The sequence below is a fragment of the Numida meleagris genome, chromosome 3 (assembly GCF_002078875.1).
Source record: "Numida meleagris isolate 19003 breed g44 Domestic line chromosome 3, NumMel1.0, whole genome shotgun sequence".
Classification (NCBI taxonomy): domain Eukaryota; kingdom Metazoa; phylum Chordata; class Aves; order Galliformes; family Numididae; genus Numida; species Numida meleagris.
The window spans coordinates 55,298,445-55,314,862 of record NC_034411.1 but is presented as its reverse complement, the minus strand read 5'-3'; positions in this window follow the sequence as shown (position 1 = coordinate 55,314,862).

The window sequence follows — 16,418 nt, the reverse complement described above, 5'->3', positions numbered from 1 at the left end:
ATGGGTGGAGCAGTGACAAGGCTTTTTTGGCCAGGCAGGCTCAGGCATGAGCCAGGCCTTGCGCTGTTAGTTCTTGTCCACACCACAGTATTTTTTCACATAGATGGAAAGAAAAGTTCAAGGGCCTGATGAATTTCAAGCCATCACCAACCAAAGCAGGACTTTTGAGGTGTTTCTGCTGCCTATGTTCCATTTTAGGGGGTTGTACAGCACTTTAAGTAATTTGCCCCAGGTCACTACAGCCATTTGTGGCAGAAGCAGGAAATACAGCTTCATCCCCAGAGGCTCTGGCTAACACCATAACCACACAAGCATCCTTCCTCTTTTGTCCTTCCTCCTGGCTGGTCAGAATCAGCTTACATGAACAGAACAGGGACATTTTTAATCACAGAGAGATGGCACCCCAAGGGGCAATGCAATGAGACAGAGCATGCTGGGAGCGAGACACTTTGGTCACCATGTGGCACTTGATCGATTAAACATGAAATGGCCATAGCCCTATGAAATACAAGATTCCCGTGGAGAGGCAAAGGGAGGGGAGACAGTGAGGTAAAAAGAACAGCTAAGAAAGGTGTGTATATATTTGAAAGTAAAAGAAAGTAAGGTTCATAGCTATTATCCTATTTCACTCAATAGCAGAATTTCCAGTGGCTTCAGTAAGACAACTTATCAACAAGCCAGACGTATGAGCAAATGAAGTAGGATGCCAACGTGACAAAGTTAGTGCTGTCACCTCCTACAAGGCTCTGAGATGCCAACATTTTGTTTCCTCCCAAATTAGAGGAAATGTTCAATAATAGATTTTTTTTTGCAGATTAGAATATGATGTAAATGCTTACTTTGGTTAAGTCATGATAATCACTTTAGACCTTAAGATTCTGGCTTATGCTATGATAGAAAAAGCTAAAATAGTAAGTACTGAAAGCCCTGTGTATTTCATACAATGAATATATAGAATATGACTATTGAAATGAGAAACTATTTTGATAATTTCTTGCAAATTTTTTTCCAAAATTAGTATGTTCACATGAAAACAATTTTATTTAATTGAACAAGTACTTCAAGATTTCCACTCAACTTTCAGTTCATTATTTTTTACAAGCTGTACTTGCATGAACTGGAATTTCAAGCTCAAAATATAAGGCTCAAAATCTTGCTGCTTCTGATGGAGAAACCTTGCCAATTAGTTTTATTAGAAATGTGATATCACCTATTACCATTCACAAGCCTTGGATCAGGCCCTTGGTGAAAAATCTTTATTTATATCTTTAATCACTGTAAAAATCTAAAGAGATGTAAATTAATAAAAAGTAATTAATAGATTTTTTCTCAAGGCATCTTCTAGCTTGTTTAGATCATTATCATCAAACACTTCATCTGTAGTACTTTATTTGTTGTAAAAATAGTGAAAAACAACAATAATGAAAAATGAATTAAAACATATGGATTTTTTTACTCAGTATTTGGAAAAAGCTCTTCAAGAATTCACATTTTCTAACTAGCTAGAGGAATATGTTTTATGTTTTCACTGCACATACAGGAGTAGCAATGTGTATGTCTGTTGCTACCAAATATTGTGAAGTGTAGATTTTCTTGTGGTATGTTTGCATAATTGCTGCCAGATCTCATTTAATTATTCATCTTTCATTCTTTCTGTTAAATAAAAAAAGAAAAGGGAGGAGAGGGGTCTCACCAGCGTTGTATGGAGTAAGTTGTGGCCTTGTATTTTTCCAGTTACCTCAGGTTCTTTTTACGTCAGAGTCCTGGCATCTGAGTTTCTACAGAAAGAGAAAAAAAAATTTCTGCTCTTATTTCAGACTATAGAGCAAGTACACAGGACTGAGCTGATCTTGGTTTTGCAGCTGTAGCATTATGATGGGAACAAGCAGGTAAGAGGAGTGAAAGTGAGACAAGAATCACATCAAGTAAGAAGAAATTTCATTTCCAAGTTTGGGGCAAGTAGTCAAAATATTGAGATTTGCTGTAAAAAGCAAATTCCAAAAGGTTTCTGTGGAAACATCAGAACAACTGTATTGACACACTAAATATTGGAATGTTCCTGCTACATGATGTCAGCTTGACAATACAAGGTGTTATTATTCTTCTAATATCAAACACAGTACAGACATCATATTAGTGCTAACTTAAAAGCTCTAAAAAGTAAAAATATGAATGAAGTAAAAATGAAACAGCCTGCATCCCGTTGCCACTGGTGCTACGCGAGGCCGGGTGACTGCATCCACCTGCCGTAACCTGCAGGCTCTTAACTCCTGCTTCCTCACTGTGGCTTGAAAAGCAGAAGAAAAGGACAGCAGGTAGGAGGTTGCTTACAATCACTCTGCTGCTTTTTATGAGATTAAATGTGGGGATTTCCCACCAAAGTGAGGAAGAAAGCACACCTGTAAGGACTGAACATCAGTAATAATTTGGCATGCCCTCCTTCCTGTTCCAAAACTTGCTAGGACATTTTTCACTTTTTTCAGCCTCTCTTTTGTGTTACAGCTGTATGACAATATGAAATTTTAAAGCTATGAAGCTTTACTTTCCCATCTGCTCAAGTCTTAACATGACTGGGCTATTTTTCTTTTAGAAAAACTGAAGAGATATTTTCATACCTCTCTACCTCTTCACTTTCCAGTACTTCTCTGTGATTTATTTCCCCTCACTCTCTCTTTCTGCCCTCCCTTTCTCTCTCACATGTCATGTTGATGCTCCCTGAAGGCTGTCCCACCCCATGCACTTCACCAGGGGAGCAGCATGGGCTTCTGTGCTTGGATCCCCTGCTTGGATGGCATTCTGCTGATAGAAGCCTGGAGTGCACAAAGGAGATAAAACTCATTTCTCCTCTATGAAATAACGGTTGGACAAGAGTTGACCAGAATGTGTTCTGAAGGGGCCTGATCTAATATCCACTGCAATCAATGGAAGTCTTTAACTGACTTCAGTAGGTCTCAGATAAGGGTCCATATTAATACTACAACTACTATCGTTTGCAACGGAGGCTCTGAGTTTTGTTGTACAACGTGTTCTGTGAGAATAAAAAACAAATAAGGCACAGTATGTTTCTCTCAGCTGTTTTAAAAAAACATAAACTTCATTCAAATTTCTGCTCACTTTGTTTTCTTTCTGCTTTTATATATCAGATGTTCCCCTGTTAGCAACCCTCCTTGTATTTTGAGATCTCTCAAGCCTCAAAAGAAAGATAGGAACATTAAAAATCAACAAGGAAGTTTTCCTCACAAATAGTCTTGGTATTTGTGGTGATTAAGCGTGACAGAAGAGAAGACTTTGGAATAATTCAGATGAAAAAAGAGTCCATCTTTTTTAATCAGGTCTTCCTTGTATGGATGACACCGATATCATTATCCTCCGTGTTGCATTGTGTTCCAGGAAGAAACAGACCTAAATATCTGATATAAAAACCCAAGTTGAACTTTCTCAGGCTGAAAATGTAGAGGGCTTTAAAAAAGGCATAAATATTGCTCCCCTTTTAGAAAGTTGCCTCACTGCTATTTAATAAAAATCTGTAGACATCAGAAAAGTCAATACAGCTGTGTCTGCCCCTGCCGACCCCCACCATGTGGAGAGAAGGAAGTGGAGAAGGAGAAACTGTTCTAAAAGAAAGATCTCTCTCAGAGAGCTTTTTGCTTCAGTAACTTTCCATTTGATTTATATCACAATCGTCTCAGTGACTCTCATGAACATTAATGGACTCATTTTTGCAACATCCTCTAAGGAATGGAAATATTACCGCTTGTAACAGTCCAAAAGCTGGACACAGTTAAGCTAAATGAAATGCTTTGGGTCACACAGCAGGCCCGTGGCAGTAATGCAGTCCTCTGCACTGAAACTCAGCCTCACAGTGACCTCAGCAATTCCAAGAGGACCCTTGAGCACCTGAGGAAGTTGTACCTGTGTGCTTTGTTGCTGGCTGTTGCTCTTGAAGTCATTCTCTCTAGGGCTGAGCTTCATGCTTCATGCCATGGGTTTTGTCCTGCCCTCATTAAGATTATTAGAAAAGTCTTTTTTGGTGCTGCTATGAACAGAAGCAGGCATATGACATTCTGAAAGGGGCCTGTTAAAGAACTGAGAACTAAATTCAGGACTGCATCTGTGTCTCAATTCTATTTGTCTTATCTAATGTATATACTTATACATACAAACACATGCACATTTTTTCTAACTTGGTTAAGACACCACTTATACATTTTGCCTCCTCTCCATGATTTTTTATGTATCCTCACCCACCATCTCTGAAACTGCCATACTGAAGTTAAAGAGAGCCTTGTAAATTGTAGTTTTTTATGCCCAAACCTCAGTACAGGAAAGAACCAACTAATCAATACACACTGAAGTCAGCTACGTTTTAGCTCTTTATCTTGTACCTTCCCCAGGTAGTTTGGCATTTAGCTTTTACTAACTCAGTAACAACTCAGTATTTAAATGTAAATAATATTATTACCACCAAAGAGGCTCATCTGTATGAAGTTACATAGTTTTTATACATATGGTTTTTATATATAGTTTTTACACATAGTTTTATAACACTGTTTTCAGTTAAACTGATGTAGTAAAATCAATTCAAACCATGTGCAATTCATATAGATTTTCTCACAGATAAGCTAAATTAATTTGATCCGCACTGAATGAAATTAATAGCATTAATATTATGTTTTACACTGTTTTCACTAATGTGTTTTCCAGTGTAATTTCAAGCTAAACAATTTTTACAACTTTAACTTTGTAAAGACAAAAAACTAAGCCTGGTCTTAGCATTTCAAAGCACTAAAATGCTGACAAAGTTAACAGTCAGACTAAGAGGAATTTTCACAAGTATCTACCAAGTTTTAGCTCAAGGACAGTTAAAGGTAAAGGAGAGATCCCCTACTCTGCAACTGAGTAGAAAACGCAGAGCATTTCTTTGCTGACCACAGTTTTCCTGATCAAGGAGGAAAAAAAAAAAAAGATGAAACCCTTGAAAGCCTCAGGAAGCTGAACTAACTACTAACTAACTACTTTGTTCCCTAGTACAACTCCAAGAGTTGGTAATACAGCCAAAGAGAGACTCTGCAAAGTATTTGCCAAGATGTAAGGCAACCTGGTAATTATTATTCCTGAATAGGATTGATGAATGATTTTTTAGTCACACATCATTGGCACTCTGAAGAACCGCACAGAGATGTCCCTAATAAGTCAGGCACTTAGCAAAGTTTTTGAGACAGACATTGCAAAAGCATTCCCAGCTAACAGCAGGCCACAGAAAGGCATTGCAACTATATGTAATCAAAGCAGTAGGCAGTACTTAAAGGCTGATCTTGACCACAGATGTGCTAGAAATGCAAAATGTAGGAAATACCAGAGGAAAGGTCATTTTCATTATGCTGAACAAAAGGCAATAAGAGGGAGCATGCAGGCCATTCTTCTTAGGCTCTATTTCTTGTGTTGGTAGCTCTGATGAACCCCAGAAAGTAGATTTCCTAACTCATGGTAAGCATTTGAGCTTTAAACAGGCTTTAAAATTGAAGTCTATTGCCAGAGCTAGTATACAAGAATCTTTTTTATCAGTCCAAGTTAAAATTCACAAGCATCTCCTTTGATAGGTCGGTGGGAAGAACTAGCCTTGAAAGTGCATTTAACAGAGGAGACAATGCACATCTCATTTGCCGGGATCTAGTGTATGCATCCCAGTGAAGGTCACAGGCTAATAGTCAGTAAAGCTGTAATGCCAGGCCAATACAGCTGATGCAGAAGCTCAAAGGGTTCATTGGAAGAAAGTGAGTCTCTTGACATGTGAGGCAAAGAAGACAAAATGCTGGAGAGATAGCAATGCTCTGATAGCAGTGATGCAGAGCATCAAAGCTCATCTCCTGACAAGGTCAGGAAGAACCAGCCAAGAGATCTGAGCATCACAGTAGCAGGTCCTGCAGGATGAAGCAACACAGCATGCATATAGACCAAGCTCAAACTGGCAAACTCCTCAGAGGAATGCAGTGCACTAATTGCATTAAAACAATAACCACTCTCCCAGAGCAGTCAGGCAGATACATTTTTTTCCCCAAGATATAGTATTTCACGTCGACTCGGGTAGAACTTGCAAACTGCAAATTCTCAAAATTATTTTCAAAATTTCTCCATTTGGCAAATACTTTTAATTATGAAATCATTCTTCTGATACTGGCAACATTTCCTCACTTTTCAGCACAAGAAGCCAATTCAGGAAGGCTCAAGTCTTAAGTACTCCTATACTATGTGTGATTAATTATAAAAGGAGGTCATGGAGGTTTGAGTGTTTCCTTAAGGTTAGTAAGTGCTAAAGTATTTCCTTGAACCAGGGTCTACATCATCATTACTAATTCAGAGAGAGCAGGAGATAGCTACAAGGGGAGAATATCTTCTGCCTGCAAAAAGAAGTAGCTGGTGCGTTTCATGTTGCTCTCCTGTGAAATGAGAACAGATGAAGACATATATTCTACAAATGAATCTTTTGTGAGTTTCACTGTTGTCTGCAGCAACTCTGAGTTCATTCTCTGCAATCAGCTTATTTGTATCAAAAAATAAGGGAATGCAAAGTGTTTGTTTTTTTTCCAACACTCTATAAGAAGAGTAGTGTTTCATCAACCAAACGGCCTAAAGATGTTTCTTATAAAGGAAAAAAGTACTCTTGGTGTTGCTCCTTTCCACTAAAGTGTAGAACAGTTCTCTTTCTTTCCTATCTAATATGAAATGACAAAAAGTTTCATGAGTAGTTTCTAACACAATATTTCTGCTAGTAGGCTATTTGGGCCTTTGCAAAGTCAGGCATGACATTGTCCTACCATAAGTTTTCATAACAATGGGTATTGTTACAGAAACAAAAATCTAAATATATTTATCCTGTGGAAGAAAGCAAAGACACCACAGGGTCAGGGAAATCTACAGGCCATTGTTCTTTGGGAAAGTCAAAACAAACAAAACACAATTGTCTGACCAGAACCCGATAGAGTGCAAAGTCACAAAATATCTTGCCTTTTTGAACAGTAGTGAGTTACTAATTACAAACAAAATTCATATTCCTCTGAAGAGTGAGGGTAATCCCTAAAACCTGGAAAGGAAACTGAAAACAGAAGACAGGAAGGCCCTGAGGCTTTTAGAAACTGCTGAAAAAAAACCAACACATTATTTCCATAGAAGGCTGAAAAAGCCAGACAACCTCTGAATACCTACACATGAGTACGGCAGTACAAAAAGGGTGATTTTCTGATAATGCCAGCTTTGTTTGAGAAAGACCAGAAGGGTGGGTGTCAATCTCTGTGCACTAGAGGGAGAGAAATAGCCAGCTGGGCTACAGTTGTAGCCAAAATACTTAGGAACTGTGTGGTTGAAAAGTACAACTGAAATGTCACTGGAAAGGTTAAGAGTGTGCTTTCTTACTGGGGAATTCCAGAGGAACTAATATAAAGAAAAAAATGGACCATGGTTTATAGAGCAGGGTTTCAAAGCTTTCTTGGCAAGATATAATTTCCAATGCATTATCACCAGCCCTCAATATCCTGAAGCAAAGGCAGAGACTGGAAGAAATGTGTAGACAAGATGATCCTTCCTTGGCACAGTTACGTACAGATCAGCTCCTGTTCTGTCAGCTAAATAAAACAGACTCCACGGGGAAGCATTTGCATTCTCAGTGACTGACTCTTGAAAAATCTCTGTCACCTGTCAGTCCATCCATCCATCCATTTATAGAAGAAAGAGATTGTATAGGCTATATTATGACAATATCCATTGGTCTCTGAACCATTTAGATTTAGATGGAAATTTAGATGAGGAGTAAAAGTCCTCCTGCAAACTCATAAGAAAATTTGTCTCAGCATAAAAATGTTTCTACAGAAAATCCTACAGCTGCCAAGGGTGGCTACAATTGCACATTTAAACAGTAACAGCAACATTGCAAAGCCTAAAGGTATCTGAGGCTAAAAAATTACATGATTCGCTACAAGACCAACCACTGGTAGCTCAAATTGTAAAAATATAGATAACATGTATGAATTCAGTGGAATGTTTTTATCCCCCACAGGTGTGCAATCAAAGAAACTTGTGAAGTATGCCCATGTTTAAAGCATCCCAAAGCAGCAGCTCTAAGCAGTGCAATCTGCTCCTGACATTCATTTGGCCAAGTCTGAAAGCTAGGGATAGCCCATCTAAACACTGTCATTGTTGACTGCCTCTTCATTTACATTAGAAGCATTCAAAATGTTTCTTGGTTCTGCCCAGACTCTTCCAGAAACGCACTTCTTCTAACCCAGGGGGTGTGTGTGTGCATTGGCCTACTACACTGGGATTTAGGACATCTGAGGTTAATTCCTGAAACATTCCAGTATAATCGTGCAGTTCCTACATGTCTGTCAAGAAGTTATTTGCCACAGATCCATAATAACATCCAGTTGAAGTGTTGCCACAGTGTATTTCTAGTACCTCACCCTAAGAGCTGTCCTTTTATCTGGTTGTATTTGGGCAGAGAGCAGGAGTATAGGCAGACATTGGCCTTCTCATCAAATTAAAGCAACATCTGACAAGTTGTAGATAGTTAGGAGAGATGCTTTATTTATTCATATGTACCTCTCAGCAATTCAGCTGGTTCCCTAATTGTCATGGTTAAGACAAGTGAGTTGTCTCTACTTGCCATATTTCTAATCATAAATACTAAGGATCCACTTCGCTGTAGCATTTTCAGAGCTATGAGAGGTACTTTTCCCTACTTCCTTTCTCATTTTCTTTTTCACAGAAATGGCACCCGGTGCAAGACTGCCTCTCTTTTAATGATCAATTTAAAAATAATCAGCTTCTCAAAAAGATGAAATTGTTCTGTAATTTTTTCTTATATAAAGTTGGTGTACTTTAAAAAAAAAGACTCTCCAGTGGAGCTATCATCATACCTGTACCTCTCACTGAGAAAAGGGAATATCCTTGAAAACTGCAATTTCCCGAAACTGGAATAAAGAATTTTAGAGAAAGTTCCCTGCAGAAACACAAAAAGAGTTAAGACATTAAGAAATTATACACGATTGCAAGCAAACAAAGAAATGAACTCAGCATAATAAAGTTAGTGCACTCATGCTTTATTCTTAATGAGCAAAGTAGTAAATACTTTATTACAGACTTAAGACTAATAGGTGACTAAGTAAAGGAAATTTTTTCCCAATAACAATGTTGCACGACAAGTCCCTGCACCAGTTTTCACAGGAAGGAAAGGAAGAAATATCTACCTTCAACCTAAATGTATGGATCAGAAAAACTGTATGTGGCTGTATCTGATTCTTATCTAGCACTCATATCCCCATCAAACTGAAGTGCAAACCATATTTCCCAAAGCAAGTTCACCCCTGCCAAGAAGTTAAGCACTCTTGACACTCAGTTTCCGTAGCATCTCCAAAAATAACCGAGAAATCAGAAACGAACTGGTGAACTGGTACAAGAGGCAGACGATGGTCCAGCTCCCTCTTCACAGCTCTTTGTACTTGGTGCTGACAACGCTGGAGCTTGTTTTCGTCAATATACTATCTAGATATGAGTCAGAAGACATATGGAGAATACATATGTGTATTTGCAAGAGTAAATTTTTAAAGTCACTTTTCTGTTCATAACCACACAGAGGAAAAAAAAAAAGAAGAAGAAAAAGAAGAAGAAAAAAACAACAACCAACACAAAGCCAAACAAAAAAATAGTGCAAAGCTGACAAAAAACTGTCACTAATACTTGTCTAAATCATTAGCTGGCCATCTCTTGCCTTGTAACTTCAGTGAGGAACATAATTCAAATATATGGGTTACTACTAAATAAATAAATATTTCAGTTTTCTATAGAGATTTTCCCATTGCAAAATCTCTGGGGAAAAGTGACTGCATATACATAGGAGAATATGCTTTCCAATTCTGAAGTCCAACTTTGGAGCTGTATGCATAATGTGGCCATGTGCTGGGCGATCTATAATCCATACTAGAAAGCAACAGTAGATGGCCTACTTTTCACAAAAAGTGAGAGGTAGAGAAAACTACATTGTGCCATAGGGAGAGGAAGCACACACACAGGCTTCATTATTAATTGGCATACACAGAAAGAGCAAGCAGAAACAAGACAAGAGAGAAGGGAATTCTCCCTGGATACATACGGGAAGTACAACACAAGAGTAATCAAACAATAAACAATAGAGCTACAAACACCAGCGTGTCCAGAAAGTGCTGTCATTAGTAATGAGCACAATGAAAGCACTGGAAGTGTGACTGCAGAAGTTAATGACTTCTCTGACATGTGTGAGAGGGTGCACAGCAAGATATTAGGGCATCTAAATAAGAAATGTATGAAAGAATCTTCCAAGTATCATTTTCTATATAACTCACCAGCCTTCACTGAAGGGAGAAGTAAAGGAAAGCACAGAAAATTCCATTTTGACACCTGTCTTCTAAAACTGTTTTCATTTTCACAATTCATCTTTGTAGTTATGCACAAGGGAACTACAAAAAACAAATGCTTGCAGCAAACCAGTCCTGCAGCAGGCCTGCTTTTCTATTCACTGATGTCACTGGATCCTGGAGTAACTCCTTGTCAAATTCAGCCACCGAGGCTCAGATCCCTAAAGGAAAACAAGTGCCCAGCCCCTGTTCAGGTGCCCTCTGCTCAAAAAGCTGAGCATGCCGCCTGCTCAACACCTTTGGCTGTCCTTTTCCTATCTAGTTGAGCTCTCACACTGCAAGTTTCTGAGTGCGGCTGATGAACATATACTATACACCTCATGAAATATTTCTACAGGTCTCCGAAGCACTTAAAACACTGGAAAACCAGTGCATGTGGATGAATGCAGATGCAATGTTGCAAGCAATTTACAATGTTCTTGTAAAAAAAGCATTTTGTGAATGTGCTTTTGAAAAAAATACACAAGGTCTGTTGGTCACAAATACTCAAAAATAACACAGGGATTGCTTCAAAGTTATGTAAAGGAAAAGCGATCACCTCTTCAAATACTTAGTCTTCTAATTAGGATCCAGTAAATTTATTTCAAAGCTGATGGTGTGACATGAAAGAAGTTTAGCTGGATGGGATGGAGGCACTTAGGGGCACAAGAAAGTCAGGAAGGAGTACAGCATTATTTGTATACACGAGGTTACTGCCAGCTTAATCTGACCAGCTCTTAAACAGCAGTGTGTAACAGGGGTTGCAAGGTATAAAATGGAGGTGATTAATGTTGTCTTGACCTGGAAATATTACTTTTCTCAATAGTCTTTTGGCACCTCCTACTGATTACTACAAAAAGGAGTGACATTGGGCCTGAAGATAGAAAACAAATACAGTGGGAACTGAAAAGTTTTACCATGTGGCCTACATTAGAATACACAGCAACAGAGAAACTGTAAAGGAAAAGTAAAATAGAAGGAAAGGGCTGATTCCTCTTCATGGTACTCAGAAGGTTTGAAAGGGATATAAGAATGTAAGCACATAAACGGTTGGAATACTGTAAGATGATAATGAACTAAGAGTGGGGAACAGGGTTTTGTGTGACCATGACAAGCCTACAAGATGGGCTTAATAATAGGTTAACCTATTAGAGGAAATCGCTAAGAAAGACCTCCATCAGTGACTTAGGACCACAGAAGACACATCTTCTTTATACACCTCTCAGCACAATAAGAAATTACTGAAGTTTATAAACAATGGACTTGACAAGACAAGAGGCTGCCCAGCCTTTCCATTCAACCAAAGTAAATGCATCGTACTTCCTTCCAGTGTATCACGGTGAATAGGACAAGACGGGAGAAAATCTGCTAGGAGGGGAGAATTGGGCCTCCCCAGAGGTGTGACAGGGAAAAGAGGTAACCTGGAGCAGAGGGTGTCCGTGAGATATTGCTGTGTTCGGCATTGTACAAGTGGCTGAACTCATCAGCACGTGTTTACCCTCATGGACACTACTATGGCCTATAGGTTGAGCTCTGCTTTCATTTACAGCAGAGTAAACCTACAGTACATCAAAACCGATCAGTGGGGTCACTTTGCATTTACAAGAGCAAAAATGGGAGGAAAGCAGCAGGCTGGATTCCCTGCTAAAGCAGTGCAAAGGTGCACTTCAGACAGAGGACACACTTGAAAGCAGCTACAGAACAAAGCCGCTCTCCTTGCCAGCCGGGCACACACTGTAGTAACCACACCCTTCGAGGTAAACCAGGTACATAGAGCAAATCGCTTCTTTTGTGAATAGGGTTTACTTTATCATTTTGAAAGGCATATTGCTATTTCTTGACATATTAGTACACTTAAATGAGTCACTTAAGAAAATAAACTTATTTGCCTATGTTTACATTTATCGGTCCTACCCTCTATTATTAATCAAATTTGTCTAATGTTTTTATCACGTTGTGTTTTAAATAAGTAAACACCAAAATTGCCTTTGAAATACTCATTGCTAGCAGTAAGGTAAAGGCAAGAAAGCACATTGTCTGCTGTGTGGCAAGAGTGGGTGGAAGGGACGCATTGCTCCAGGTAAGGCATGATGTCAGCACCCCACCATGTTCTTCATTCTCGCTTCGAATGTAAGTGACCTGCGACAGGTTAGGAATATGGAGCTCTATGTGCAGTAAGTGCTCCCCATTGTTAGCACTGTATTTTTCAAAGAACAAATTTCTGAAACAGTTCTATGGGTGGGTTTCAGAGTGGTGCTGCCCTGCACCAGGCCTGCTCTGCTCCATGTGCAGTGCTGCTGCTGCCCAAGGAGCTGGGTCCTGAGCCTCATTTTTTCCCCACTATACCATGCTGTTTCAGAACAAATTGAGTAACAGCTTCTGTATAACATATGTTCCGTTCAAATAGAGCTCTATTTTTGCAGTTGAAAGGCCTGGGGCATTGCTCTCCTTCCAAGCCATACACAAACAAAGAGGGTTTACCACAAAAAAGAACCTCTGCTCAAGCGTGGAAGGTTTCTCTTTGCTCCCTCACTCCAGATTCCAGTTTCACCAAGTTGTGCCCCTTCCTTTCGTTCTAATACTGCACTGCTTGATCCAACAGGTCTCTCCTGGCAGCAGACCTCTTGGTTTCCCTTCCCTTTTTAGACTGACAGAGTCACCTCAGACTTAGCTGTCAGAAAATGTAGGTATTATACCAGAAAGGAAATAGAGCTCGTATGCTGCTGATTATCTTTTTCATTCCAAATTTCTGTTGATTCAGTCTAACAATATCACTGGATTCTCGTTGCTACCTGACCTAGGTTAAGGCCAAATTACCCTTTAAAATGAATGATGAAATAGGGTAGTGCATGGCATCAGCCTTAATCACTGCTGCCAGACACTAGCACTGTTCCAGAACATCACAGATTCACAGTATGGGTGGTCAGGTACAATCCAAGGCTCGTGCAGCAGTACAGTGGGCTCTCCAATGGATGTGCTGCCATCCCCACTGCTGGAGCAGTAGTCAGAAGAGTTCTTCCTCCTCTCTCTGAAGATACACACATGCTGCAAAGAAGGACAGGGAGTGCGTCCCTGGACTCTGCGTGGACTGAGTGACTGCTTCCATCTGCTGCTGCGGAGGGACCACGCCTCCTGCTGGCCCCTCACTTCACCAGCATTTTGGCCCTGACCAGATGCCCACAACACTCAACTTCAAATGAAGGTGGTGACATTGCCTCCTGCTCTTGGGGAAGGTACCCTTCCCACCATGGGGTGCTGAGAGCGTGCATGCTCCCAGTGCATCTTACTGGAGTGAAACGCTGATGCTCGTGATTGGCCATAAGTAGAATCAAAGATATCTGGTCCAACACCCCTGCAAAGAACAGGGACACCTACAGCTAGATCGAGTTGCTCAGAGCCCTGTCCAGCCTGGCCTTGAATGTCTCCAGGGATGGGACATCCACCACATCTCTGGGCAACCTGTTCCAGTGCTTCACCACTGTTATTATGAAAAACCTTTTCCTTATATCCAGTCTCACTCTACCCTCCTTTAGTTTGAAATCATTTCCCCTTGTCCTTTCACAACAGACCCTGCTAAAGAGTCTGTCCCCTTCTTTCCTATAGCTCCCCATTAGATACTGAAAGGCTGCTCTCAGGTCTGCCCCGAGACTTCTCTTCTCCAGGCTGAACAGCCCCAGTTCTCTCAGCCTGTCCTCAAAGGGAGGTGTTCCGTCCCTTGGATCACATTGTGGCCATCCTCTGGATGCACTCCAACAGGCCCATGTCTCTCATGCAACTGAGAACTCCGTATCTGGACACAGTACTCCAGGTGACATCCCTTACCTCTGGGCTGAACAGACACCTCTAAGGGACCCGGTGCTTGACACAACCGATGCTAAACCAGAGGCAGTCACCTGCCTCCTCCCCAGACCTTTTAATCAATCCTCTTAACTTCTTTTAACAGAAACTGTTAGGAAGTTTACATTAAAAGGAAACACACCTTTTTAAATTTTTCTTCTGGCCAAAATATCCCCCCCAAAATCTGATTTTCAATTATAAAAGTGCCACAACTGCATTTGAAACGTTACAGTAACTCCAGTCTAAAAGTGAAACTAAAAAAGTGAAAGTTGCTTATTGCTTTTCGCTGCCCAAGCTGAGAGAAATGCTGAAAGTAAACAAAAAGCACAGACCAACACGTTTATAAAAATGCTCCTGGCACTTGAAGATGCCTTTGGAGCAGAGCGAAAGAAAGGTGAGCATTTGTAACGCTTGTGTTAGAACAACACATGTGTGATCACATGCACTGCATGACAGCGATCCCACAGTACTCCCTTCAGGTTACGTGGCAAACGTAGAAAAATCAGGAATAACCCACAGGTAGAGGCGGCTCCTGGGATTTCCCAAAGCCTGAAATGAATCGCAGCCACCACCTAACCAGCTGGGGAACCCTGGTATGAGGGTTCACTGCTCTTCTACTCCCAATTTCCCTTCCAGCTCCCATTCTGCCTGGCAGTGCTCAGCTCACCGCCCCACGGAGCAGATCGCTGCAGGGAGGCATTGGGGCCGCACACAGCACATCCCAGGGCTGACGTTCAACAGGGATTTGCAAAATGACCATGCTCTTAGCTTCACATCGAGGTTTTTGTTTGTGGCAGAGGTGTAGGAAACCAGGTAACTCGACATGTATTTACCACTTATATAATTACCTTTATTAAATTACTTATATAACTTGTGTAAGTAAAAGATCCCCAGAACACACAGTGGCACTGCGTACAATTACTCCATCGGTTGATGCAATTACTATAAATAGGCTGAGAGACATCACTAATTAATGAAGTTGGGGGGGTAACACAAGAGCTCTGCTGCTGCGCATATCCCGCACACAGAACACATGGGAGAGGGATTCTTGCTCTCTGGGGCTTTGGCAAGGGTCTACCAAAAAGAACCCTTACATCCCAATTGCCTTGGGCTACACATGCTCCAGAAAGAAAATAAAACAGGAGGGCTGTGGCTCATTTTTAGCTAAACTTTAAAAATGAAGCAGCACCAGTGGAGCCTATGTATATGTCTGCCTGATTTCAGTGGGCTCCACACATGCGGACTGGGGGAAGACCACCCTTCAAACCTGGAGCAATGGTGTAATTTCCCTCTTCATTTTCAATGTGATAAAATATGTTTTCTTTGCAATGTTAAATATTTTTATAAACTAAATGTGTTTATAAACTAAATGTGTGTGAGAAGGAAAAAAAAAGCATTTATTCAGTCAGTGGAGAAAAAATGTGGTCTCGCATAAAACCTTCAGAAGAAAATTGGGCATACTAACGGTTCTCTTGAGAGCAATAATGGACATTCTTTGCATTTATTCAGCAAATTTGCATCCAAATGGAGAAGATGTTGGATTTGCCTCAGTTCACATTGAAATATTTGCAAAAATCAGCACAGAAAGACACTTCCCACAGCAGCAGGAAGGGATAACCTCACACCGCTCAGGTTGTACCTATGTGGGAAACTACAGGCAATTGCAGCATTTCCCCAAAACGTGCATTTTCGGTCACAAAATCAGTAGTGCCTGCTCCCAGCAGCAGACCCGCTGGTCCCGGCCCGGTTTACCGCTGTGCTGCGGGCCTCTGTGTGCCGAGAAGTGCGGAGCAGGGAGGCACCGTTAGCTCTCGTTAACAGCGGAGCATGCGGGACTGGATCCTAACGGGGCTGCAGAGTTATTATCCCCGTTACTTGTAAGAAAGTGACATCTTACAATTGACTGCTCCCAGTGCCCAGACCCATTTAGAGCTGGACAAACGGAGGCCGAGAGAGCGGGCAGCTCCCGTCGGAGGTGCGCAAAGCAGCAAGAACAGGACAACAGATCAGGATGCTGGGGGACAACGCGCTCCCCATGAAGCGATGCTCATGCAGAGCTCAGGGCACGGCCCGGCCCGCCGAGCCTCCCTCCGCCTCAGGTCGGCGGCGCCGCGGGGCTGGGAGCGCCCCGACGGGGCGGCCCCGGGGGCTGTGCGGGCC